Source organism: Toxorhynchites rutilus, chromosome 1 (genome assembly GCF_029784135.1).
Source record: "Toxorhynchites rutilus septentrionalis strain SRP chromosome 1, ASM2978413v1, whole genome shotgun sequence".
Classification (NCBI taxonomy): domain Eukaryota; kingdom Metazoa; phylum Arthropoda; class Insecta; order Diptera; family Culicidae; genus Toxorhynchites; species Toxorhynchites rutilus.
In genome coordinates, this window is record NC_073744.1 from 130,181,842 (window position 1) to 130,194,212 (window position 12,371).

The following is a 12,371-nucleotide window of genomic DNA, read 5'->3' on the forward strand; positions in this document are numbered from 1 at the left end:
GTGTCTAACCACCGTAAAAACGATTATTTCACCCTAGAACCTCCACATGCCAAATTTTGTTTCATATTCTTTATTAATTCTCGAGTAATGCAGAAATTTGTGTTTCATTTGTATGGCAGCCCCCCTTAGAGAGGGGGGTGGAGTGTCTAACCACCGTAAAAACGATTATTTCACCCTAGAACCTCCACATGCCAAATTTTGTTTCATATTCTTTATTAATTCTCGAGTAATGCAGAAATTTGTGTTTCATTTGTATGGCAGCCCTCCTTAGAGAGGAGGGTGGAGTGTCTAACCACCATAGAAACATTTATTGCACCCTAAAACCTTCACATGCCAAATTTGGTTTCGTTTGCTTGATTAATTATGGAGTAATCTAGAAATTTGTGTTTCATTTGTATGGCAGCCCCCCCTAAGAGAGGATGTGGAGTATTTAACCACCGTAAAAACGATTATTTCACCCTAGAACCTCCACATGCCAAATTTTGTTTCATATTCTTTATTAATTCTCGAGTAATGCAGAAATTTGTGTTTCATTTGTATGGCAGCCCCCCTTAGAGAGGGGGGTGGAGTGTTTAACCACCGTAAAAACGATTATTTCACCCTAGAACTTCCACATGCCAAATTTCGTTTCATTCTCGAGTAATGCAGAAATTTGCGTTTCATTTGTATGGCAGCGGCCCCAAATGAGAGCCTTGAGGAACTCCGGATGTAACAAATATTGGTTTTTAAATTTTCCCATTAAATCTTACCATTTGCGTGCGTGCAGTCAAATATGATTCTAGCCATTTCAATAGCTTGACTTATATACTTATTTTTAAACGGTTTTATTTAGCTTGCTCTGTTTGTATGTTTGTCTGTAGCGCTGATCCACATTAATAGAAATTTGACCCCCTTCCTGTTGACCGATTGATATGAAATTTGGAATACACCTTTATCTCTGTAGTCATTATAAAACAGCGTATTTCATGATCTTGAAAATCCAATATGGCGGCCGCTACAAAATGGCGGGTCACATATTTTCTCAAAGCCTCATCAATATGAGTTTTCCTAAACCCCATCAATATCAAATGAAAGGGCTTGACTAGTAGAATACGGTTATTCAAGAAAAATGCAAATCCAAGATGGCTGCCACTATAAAATGGCGGACTACATATTTTCTCAAAACTTCATTAATATGGGTATCAAATGAAAGGGCTTGACTAGTAGAATACGATTATTTATGATAAATGTAAATCCAAGATGGCTGCCACTACAGAATGGCGGACTACATATTTTCACAAAACCTCATTAATATGGGTATCAAATGAAAGGGCTTTAATAGTAGAACACGGTTATTTATGAAAAATGCAAATCCATCAAAATCCTACCAAATATTATGTCAAACCCCCATTAATATGGGTATCAAATGAAAGGGCTTGAATAGTAGATCACAGTAGATCATGAAAAATCCAAATCCAAGAAAGCCGCAATCACAAAATAGCAAATTACTTTATTAAACGGTTTTAATTAGCTTGAACTGTTCGTATGTATTTTTGCATGTCTGTAGGGTTGTCCCACATTAATAGAAATTTGATCAATAGGAACTGACCGAATTTATAAAATACCTTCATCTCTGCTGTCATTTTAAAACTGCTTATCTTGAAAAATCCTATTTGGCCGCCGCTACAAAATAGCTGATTCCATATCATCTCATAAAAAAGGTTCATCGAGATATATGTATCAAACGAACGAACTAGACTTGGAGAACACACTATGTTTTTTCTGCAATCCACTTAATATCGGTATTAAATGAAATTTTTTGACTGATAGAATACAGTACAATGGTTTTATTGTAGAGAAATATTCTAATGAAACAAATAATGTACTAAAAACTAGAAAATAAAATAAGTAAAAAAACTTTTTTAAGTTAAACGGTTTAATTGTGGTTACACATAATAATGTACTAAAAGCTAGAAAATAATTAGGCAAGTAGCAGTTAGCAGTTATCACACCTCTCCTTCATTAGTCTAGGGCATTGATAAGACTAAAATAAAATCGTGGGGCACGTTGGATTTCCATTATCCACAATTAGCGACTTCATCATATGTTTGGAATGCAAGAAATAATTGCTACTCCACGATAATTTCTTACATCGGATCTATTACCGGATTTGAATATTGGTACAAGCAAAGAGTTTTTCCATATTTTTGGGTACCTTCCTGATTCCAATGACTGATTGAAAAGCCATACAAGTGGATGAATTAATTCAGATGCCAATTTTTTTTTATAAAAACCGTTGAGTTCCGTCAGGACGTGGCCCTTTCGAGACATCAATCTTATTTAATGCGTCAACAATTTCAATGTAAGTTAGTTTTCTCACTCCAACATCACATGGATATTCTGGAAGAAATGCAAAGAAGTCACGATCTCGGTCCTCCTCAGCTCTTACAATATAAACTTCTTGGAAAAAATTTGCAAAAAGGTTGCAAATTTTTTCTGGGTCATTCCCCACGGAAGCTGAGCTGTGGTTTGTTTTTACCGCTGTTATTGAAACTGTCAGCATCATTCATATGGATTTAAGAAGTTTGAAGATTTCAAAAATCGTTTATCATTGTATATTTCAACAAAGCGATTTCCTTCAAAGCTACACAAATTTGTTCTAAGTTATACTCAGAATATCACTAGCAGTAAATCTTAAAGTTGGATGAAATTTTTCATTTTCCCGGACGTCGATGTTCAACAGTATCACATACTATCGCAAAATTACGACCTCCGTACGAGCGTGGGATAGTAGAGATATACGACGCCACTTTACCGTTCCTCCTTTCGCCCCCTCCCTCCCACCACACAAAACGTATATACCCAATTGAGAACCCGAAAAGGATAAAGCCAATCTACTAACCATTCCAAGTTTGATGTGATGCGACGGATCTTCTGTGAGCAGTCAGGAAATTTCAATGAGGACTTCGTTCGTTCTAAACTTTACGGCGTATTACATCCGTCAGTGAACATTTTATGTAATGTTATTATACTAACGCAACACCAAACACTTCACGCCAAACACATTTCGAACAGGACTGTCTGCTTTTCCACGGATAGGTCAAATCACACAGCTGGGATTACACACATGTAAACAACTCATCGAACTTTTCGAACACCGTCACCTCCAGTTGCCACTCGAAATCTAATTGGCAAACGTATCGCAGGCGACACGAGCCGAGGAAAAATATCCTTCTCCCTCGTCGCCCTGTTATTTTCAAATCTAATTAAAGCCCTCACAGGGCTGCCACAGAACGGCCAGGACGGCTGGAGCAACACCACCTGCTTGTGATATGTGCGCCGCTACTGCCACTATCGGTTTTTGCAGCTTCCGATAATCACATCCACGAACGATTAATTACCTATCTTGATATACCGCTTGCTCGTAGCCACCTTAGTTGGAAGAGTAAACCAATTCTCTTTCGCATCCTCAGTGACCTTCCTCTTCATTCAGAGTTTCTTCTTCGCCGCAGCACTAATAACACTTCACACAATCGAATCGCAAAAAAAAATCCTTTTTTTCTTCACTCCACGCTGCTCTGTTAACAAAATTTTCCGAGCTTTTCATATCTCGAAAAATCTAAGCCATTGCACTTAAAAAAGGGAATCCCCGATAAAGTGGAGGCCTATGAACCCCTCAACAAAAGCCAAACATCATATTATTCGACCGTTTCACTACTTTTCACCTGATGCTGCTGCTGCTGGCTGCTTTGGTTTTCTCAATTCTACAAAGATTTTTATCCGGTGCACTCTTTCCACAGCTGGACGAAGACAAATGTGAGATGCTTGCAATCCGTTGCGAGTCTAAAGTGTGACTGAGGGCAAAATTTTCCTGCCTTTCTATGAGTGCGAGCGCTGCTGGAAATGAGTTACGCTGGGTGTCGCCACCCCAGCAGCGGCGGATTGTGTTGTTGACGGGGAGGAGGGAGATTGATTCTCACGGGAGCCACCAAACGTCATCGTGTGGGGCATGAACATCGCTGGCGCTTTCGTGTGCTGCTCCCCCATGTGAGTGGGTAATGTGTTTGGGGGGCTGATGCCGATGTTCGTAAATATGATTGCAACTAGGGTGGGTCGAGAATTTAAAAATCAATGAAATTGGGCTCGATATGACGATAAAGTTGATGGAAGATATGATGATTTTTTTTTAATTTTTTCAATAAATATCAAGGGGCTGTCCACATACCACGTGGATAGAAAAAGCACGGTTTTAGACTTCCCCCTTCCCCTGGATTTCTGTATGTCTGTATGTCTGTCTGATTCTTATGGACTCGGAAACTACTGAGCCGATCAACATGAAAATTGGTATGCAGGGGTTTTTGGGGCCGGGGAAGGTTTTCGTGATAGGGGGGGGGATGGTCTGCCATACAAATGAAACACAAATTTCTCCATTACTCGAGAATTAATCAAGCAAATGAAATCAAATTATGCATGTTGAGGTTTTAGGATGCAATAAAAACTAAATTTTTGGAGGAAACTTCGTATTTGATATGCCAGTTTAAGAATGCAAGTTTTAATGAAGTATTGTCATTTTAATTTCAAAACAATGATAAGTAATGTGAATTAATTGTGTAGATTTGATTCAAGAAATATAGTCATTAATAGAGCAACAGTGATGAATGAGAAATAAGAATTTTCTAAACATAAGTATTGCCCCCTATTGTGTAATTCTAGTAGAACAGAACTTTGATGGTTACCTCTATTTTGCTGTTGTAGATACATTCGGGTGAAAACTGTTGGCATAATTTTTCGAGCTGTTCGGATTGCTTGTTACTTAAAATATGCAATTCGCCGACGTTCGAGAAAGAACTTGGTTCGATGAGATTCTATGGATTTACAAAATACGAAACTTTGCTCGGTGTGATAGTTATAAGGATAAAAAAAAACATCGACATTGATTGATGAGACTATACAGAAAACAAAGTATTACTTATCTTTGATTTAGTAACCGATAGCTTTTTTTAATTTATAGTATAATTTATCATTGACCGAAACATCAATAATTTTGTTTTTAGGAAGCAGAATTAAAAGACTATTGAAACTGAATGAAGATGACAAAAAAGTATTTTCTGGAGTTTTTTTTTATTTAATTACTAGCTGACCCGGCAAACTTCGTCCCGCCCAAAATTTATATCCACGTTTTCTCAATAAGAGCCCATTCATGGGCCCAATCGCAGAACTGTTCATTGATCTTCTAATCAACCCTTTAAAATTATTTTTACTATAAAATTGCAGTGCTTCTACCAAAACTCGACATTATCATATCAGATTATTTCAGACGCGCAATATGCCTCTTCGTTACTGGAACAACTGATTCTGCCTTAATGAAGATTTCAAAAATCGTTTATCATTGTATATTTCAACAAAGTGATTTCCTTCAAAGCTACACAAATTTGTTCTAAGTTATACTCAGAATATCACTAGCAGTAAATCTTAAAGTTGGTTGAAATTTTTCATTTTCCCGGACGTCGGTGTTCAACAGTATCACATACTATCGCAAAATTACGACCTCCGTACGAGCGTGGGACAGTAGAGATATACGACGCCACTTTACCGTTCCCCCTTTCGCCCCCCCCTCCCACCACACAAAACGTATATACCCAATTGAGAACCCGAAAAGGATAAAGCCAATCTACTAACCATTCCAAGTTTGATGTGATGCGACGGATCTTCTGTGAGCAGTCAGGAAATTTCAATGAGGACTTCGTTCGTTCTAAACTTTACGGCGTATTACATCCGTCAGTGAACATTTTATGTAATGTTATTATACTAACGCAACACCAAACACTTCACGCCAAACACATTTCGAACAGGACTGTCTGCTTTTCCACGGGTAGGTCAAATCACACAGCTGGGATTACACACATGTAAACAACTCATCGAACTTTTCGAACACCGTCACTTCCAGTTGCCACTCGAAATCTAATTGGCAAACGTATCGCAGGCGACACGAGCCGAGGAAAAATATCCTTCTACCTCGTCGCCCTGTTATTTTCAAATCTAATTAAAGCCCTCACAGGGCTGCCACAGAACGGCCAGGACTGCTGGAGCAACACCACCTGCTTGTGATATGTGCGCCGCTACTGCCACTTCATTGATCTTCTAATCAACCCTTTAAAATTATTTTTACTATAAAATTGCAGTGCTTCTACCAAAACTCGACATTATCATATCAGATTATTTCAGACGCGCAATATGCCTCTTCGTTACTGGAACAACCGATTCTGCCTTAATGTATGAGCAGGACATCGTTTTCTGGTTGCTTCGTGTCTTATTCGACCTTTAAGACGCAAAGTAACTTTGGTGTTCCCATTTGTTGGTCATTATATCCCATATTTCTGGCACTACTCAACACTCCTATACTCGCGCATTGGTCTGTCAGACCGAGAAATCAATAATTCGTTCATTTCTCAGAAAATATCAACACTACGACTTTGCTATTCTCTCTAGCTTCGTAATTCGTCGTTCGTCATCGTTTAGCGTATCGCATGTGTCGGTACTAAGGGGACGTGTGCCACTTTTTTAACATTTTCGGTCTGACACACCGACGCGAGTATAGGAGTAACTTTTTTGGACAAGTGCAATTTTTCATATTCTAGAATATTGTAGAATGAAATTTATTAATTAATGTTAGTGACGTGGAATATTTATTGAATATAATGCATAAGATCATTACCGGACTATTCTTATTTGATTTCAGTTCCTTTTATAACTGGATTGAGCGGATCTATATATTAATTCATACGTTCATAGGTTCAAAAGCAAAATATAAATGTTTGACTTTCGTATAGTTATTCGCTAAATATAATGGTCATACATATACACACTTGTGAAATTATTTCACTTGTGGAAGATTTGTAAACAGTAAACTATAAACTTTTCGGTAGCTTATGGTAATTTATAACAGTTACAGTTTCGGGGATATTTTTTTATAATGAACAATATCGACAAGAAAACAAGAAAAAGAAAAGGAAGTTCCCAGAAATCCTTTTATAACATCTTTTTATGCCCCATCTAAAAAAGGCATTAATTCTAAGTTTACTAAGAAAACAGAGGGAAAGAATATTAGAAATATGCAAACTTTATATTCCAGAGCCTTTATCATCTGGTAATTATATAGAAGGTCGTTATACATTCTTCTCTTCGATAAAAGACCAGAAAAACACGCAACAACTACAAAATATGTACAAAATATGTTTGTTTCGTGCATGCATTTATGCTATGTTCTGATTCTTACTCCAATTAAACCACAATCGATTAATACGTTTTTATGTTATTTTATAGCTCTTTATATTTCAATGAATTATATTCAGTTACTTACTTTTAATTAATAACAATGAAAAATTCGCCTTTCGTTATTTGTGTTGGAGTATCAAAAATTATTCTATTTTGAGGAGGCTGAATAAGATGACTATTAAAACATAATAAAAACGAAGAAAACATATATTTTTGAGTTTTTTCATTCAATCATACCCTCTTCTTCAAATAAATGCCAATAAAGTCTGAAAAATACACAAAGGCAACATTACAGAGAAGTTCAATTTTCGGTCTGTAACACCGTGCGCGAGTATACGTGTTATGATTTTGCACGCGAGTACAGGAGGGTTAAAGAAATTCCGTACCACTTTATCAGATAGACCAATTTTTGTTACGATCGAGCGATTAGGAAACTTTTGTTCACTGAATATCTTTATTATTTTCCGCCCATCTTCCATCAATAGAATACCTTTCGCCATTCCTTTAAATTCTACGTAAATCACTAATCTGACCAACTTCTTACGGCGCACATCTAATATTAGGCTGTCAAAAAATTCGACACCTGCGGTATTTCCGCGAGGTGTCGTTGTAAGCGCGTAGTTCTAGTTGTATTCATTGTATCGAGTCATACTATAGCTTGTTGGAAAGGTATTAATATAGTTATATATATAATATAGTCCTTGACTGTGTTTTGTTTGGTTAAGTCGTTCGTGAGTTATAGTGTCGCAAATATGGAGCAAAATAAAGAGAAAATCCGACATATTTTACAGTACTACTATGACAAAGGCAAAAATGCATCTCAAGATGCCAATCAAATTTGTGCAGTTTATGGACCCGATTCAGTTTCCATTTCCACCGCACAACGATGGTTTCAACGTTTTCGTTCTGGTGTAGAGGTCGTCGAAGATGCGCCACGCTCCGGAAGGCCTGTCGTCGAAAATTGCGACAAAATCGCTGAATTAGCCGAGAAAGACCGGCATAGTAGCAGTCGTAGCATCGGCCAAGAGCTGGGGATAAGTCATCAAACCGTTATTAACCATTTGAAGAAGCTTGGATTCACAAAGAAGCTCGATGTATGGGTGCCACACACTTTGACGCAAAAAAAACAACTTTGACCGTATCGACGCATGTGAATCGCTGCTGAATCGCATCAAATTCGACCCGTTTCTGAAGCGGATGGTGACTGGCGATGAAAAGTGGGTCACTTACGACAACGTGAAGCGCAAACGGTCGTGGTCGAAGCCCGCTGAAGCGGCTCATTGTCAAGGAATAATCTATTATGAGCTGCTTCCCTATGGCCAAACGCTCAATTCGGACCTGTACTGCCAACAACTGGACCGCTTGAAGGTAGCACTCATGAAGAAGAGGCCATCTTTGATAAACAGAGGCCGCATTGTCTTCCATCAGGACAACGCCAGGCCACACACTTCTTTGGTGACGCGCCAGAAGCTCCGGGAGCTCGGATGGGAGGTTCTTTTGCATCCGCCGTATAGTCCGGACCTTGCACCAAGTGACTACCACCTGTTTTTGTCCATGGCGAACGAGCTAGGTAGTCAGAAGTTAGCCACAAAAAAGGCCTGTGAAAATTGGCTATCCCAGTTTTTTGCCAATAAGGAAGCGAGCTTCTATAACAGGGGTATTATGAAGTTGGCATCTCGTTGGGAACAAGTCATCGAACAAAACGGCGCATATTTGACTTAAAACAGATGATTGTAACTAATTTTATGAACAAAAATTAAAAAAAAATACCGCAGGACTTTTTTGACAGCCTAATATATGCTATTGCAATATAAGAGAAGTATAAGAGAGCAAAATAAAAGACACTTGGCCAGTAAGCACGCATCAAAGGTTTCACGCTGAATACAACTGTTTACGCTCTCGCTTTTATAAGACAAAATTTCAGTTTAGAATGTGATGTAATATTCTCGTGCATTGATATGACGGCACCAGTGGTTGTGTCGAATTGCTTTCAAATTGCGAGCCTTGGTTCAATTACTGCTTGGTATCGTCTGGGATTTTTTTTGGGTACAATTCCATGCTGACATTCAGCCTGAAGGAATGAAATGCCTGCTCTATACATAAAAACATTTTAACATTGCTTTTATTTGTACATATGAATCTTGCCCGCAACCAGTCAAAGGTATCTTCCTCTAGTATGTTTATTTCGCTCATCACTTCCAAGTCACCGAGCCAGTCAACAGCTTGTTGCGATCGTCCAACTTTTATATCATAAAGCTCGTCACAGGTAGGATGAAGTCAGTACTTCTGATGCTGTCCTCAAGGCCAAAATTTCAATTTAGATTTTTTTTCAAATAGGCTTTTTTAAAGACCACCAAACAATTGCGACAAAATCTCGCAAACCATCCGCTCTTTCCAGAGCCATCAGAATTTAAAATAGAAGAGCAAAAACTCTTTCAGCAGTTTGAGTCATGTCTCTATACAATAAGGTTCTTTATTACTCGCTACCATTTTGAAGAGTTTATTTAATTTTTGGAATAACGCTCTATATCCAAAATTTATACGTGAGAATGCGCTTCATTGGTGACGAAAAATGAACAAAATGCACAGTTTCATCATACTCCCTAGATCATAAATACAATTGCCAGCCAATGATAAGCTCTTCAATGGGCAGAATATATTCCAGCAGCTTTTGAGAATCGTAGAATAAACATAAATACCGTTTATATAGTCATTTGTGTTTATTCGGATAGCTTTTTACTCGAATCAGAAGTTTCTCTCAGTATCGCGTCTTTTATAACCTGGAAGGAAAGAAAAGAATATATTACAACGATGAAATAGACGAATAAAATTACCGATATAACCACCCCACAGAATCGCTACGAAATCAAATCATTCTTTTTTTTCGCACAACCCTAGTCTTATTTTCCAGGCAACACTCACTTAAATTATCTGGGTGGATGTGAGTTCCGCGCCACTTTCACGTTCTCTTCGCCAGCACTCGTTAACGCATAATGTTATCGGAAAACATCGTGTTGGAAGTCATCTACTTAGAGCTGACCACCCACCCCCGCGCGCTTACGCAGCACTCTGCAGCATCGAGTAAATGACGCTGCTGGTCTGGTTTAGTGCGAGATCGACAGACGAAAAATAAACATTCATCACGTTTTACCAATGGCACCATATTGGTCTCTTGTCTTTCTCCCGGGGGTGTGTGTTAGGAGCGAATTCAAGCTATCCAAGGACGGAGGGACGTATGGAAGTGGTTATTACTTCCCTCTCGCATGGGGGAAGGAAGTGGTAGCAAAGGGGAAAAGGAGATCTCGCGTTGATGACGTCAATTGGGAAACAATCTCTCATCTTACGACACGCCACCCCCAATTTGCAAGAGGGTACACGGTGCGAGTATATTTTGGTAAACATCAGCCAAGCGGGAGTATTTGCTTTGCGGCCACTACTTTCCCGGTTTTTCTTGTTAGGGAAACGTTACAACGCCGAGATTTTATCACTCGCTTTGTGTGTGTGACATGCCGCTTAACGATACTGAGGGCTCGGAATTGAAGGGATATTACAGCTTAAATTTAACAACAACTTTGGAAGATTGTTATAGGATCTGAGGTTTAATTTGATACTGCAGTAACATTATTGCACTTCAAATTTTGTAATCAATTTGGGAAATTGTAACAAGTTCAAATGCTCGATTTCATATTGTCAGCGGCTAGGATTATTTCATTTGTTCCATAATAAATCGACATTTTTTACCTCTTGGAAAAAAGAATATCTACCACTCCGTTGCTCCTCACTTATCCTTATTACAAGTATATATGATTGAATGTGTTCTTTAGGGCGCTCTTGTTCAGATTATATGATTCATGTACATCTAGCATCCGCGAGAAACTCATAATCATTCTTTTATTCAAATTATTCAAATCAACGCACGTAAAATCCTCATCAGTTTCTATAAAACAAATACAGCATATTCGCATAGCACAAAGCCGGTAGATGCTAATCATTGTGGTGGGATCCATCATTGACAATCGAACTGAATCTAACGAGCAGGCAATCAAAATGCTAATTAATTACATTAATGGCAACTCGTAAATAGTCAGATATACAAACGAATCGAAACAATCCAGACCACAGTTAATGACTACCCGGTCGATGTTCGATGTCTGGTTTCGGTGCCGATAAACTGTCGGCACGTGGACGAGTTGACGAATTGAACCAACTTATTTGGGGTTATGGTTCCATTTAGCTTAAATGAAAGTTCGAAGGAAACAATTCTAATGCCGACTAAAATTATTCTTCACGTTCCCAAAAAGGGATGATTCACTCTGTCCGCTTTAAAATAATTGGCTGTGAGAATAAAACATAAGAACAAAAATTCAGTTTCAGAAGACTACATAGGTCAAAATTGTTTATTATGTGATTGTCCAAAACCAGCTTCATTCAATCTTTGGATGGCCAATATTGACGCCCTTTACGCTCTAACGAACATCTTGTTCAATAAAAGCTAACGAAAACGAAAACGAAATCGAAAAAGGAAAACAAGAACGAGAACGAGAACGAGAACGAAAACGCCGTTTTCGGTTAATCGCTAGCTTCGAACGGTTCAGTTTTTGACCGTAAAGATCTGAATTTAGTTTAGTGTAATTTAGAGCCATGTAAATTTGGTGTCAATCGGTGTGGCATTCCAATATCGAGCTTTTTTTTAAATCCAGCTTTGTGCAAATAGTTTGAATCTGTTTTAGGTCGATCTTTAGTTCGATTATTTCAGTGATTTTATCGCCAATACTTTCGTTTGATAAATTAAGTTTTGACGTAGGATTACGTTTTTCAGTAAGGGTCACGATTTTATGAAATAATGTTTAAGTAAATAAGTATATCCACCACGAACGAATTTTGAAAATTTACATACAAATCGAATCGGAAATTCTCTATGATTTGTTTGATAGTTGTATGACTGATGAATGTCAATGTTAAAATATGCGTTTCTTCTTCCTTTTCCTCGTTTGTTTTTTACGGATTTACGGAGATTCGTCTCGGTTGACAATGTCTCTTAAGCTTTAACCTATATTTTGCCGGGCTCCATCGTCTACGATAAGCCAGCAATCCAGCAAAAAATGGCAGATATGGCG

The 12,371-nt window shown here is 38.1% G+C and overlaps 1 protein-coding gene across 9 annotated transcripts in view; it reads right to left on the minus strand.

Annotated features, from left to right (window-relative positions):
- Nucleotides 1–12,371, minus strand: part of LOC129761984 (protein retinal degeneration B) — a 134,551-nt gene that overhangs the window by 55,241 nt on the left and 66,939 nt on the right. For 5 of the 9 annotated variants that reach the window (XM_055759884.1, XM_055759888.1, XM_055759881.1 and 2 more), the window contains exon 1: nucleotides 2,882–3,826. The exons of 2 other annotated variants lie outside the window; for them this stretch is intronic. The gene's annotated coding sequence lies outside the window, so the exon portion shown is untranslated. Of the gene's footprint in view, nucleotides 1–2,881; nucleotides 3,827–12,371 lie in introns of those variants that run through there. 2 more of the 9 variants (XM_055759886.1, XM_055759882.1) reach the window with 1 other exon arrangement.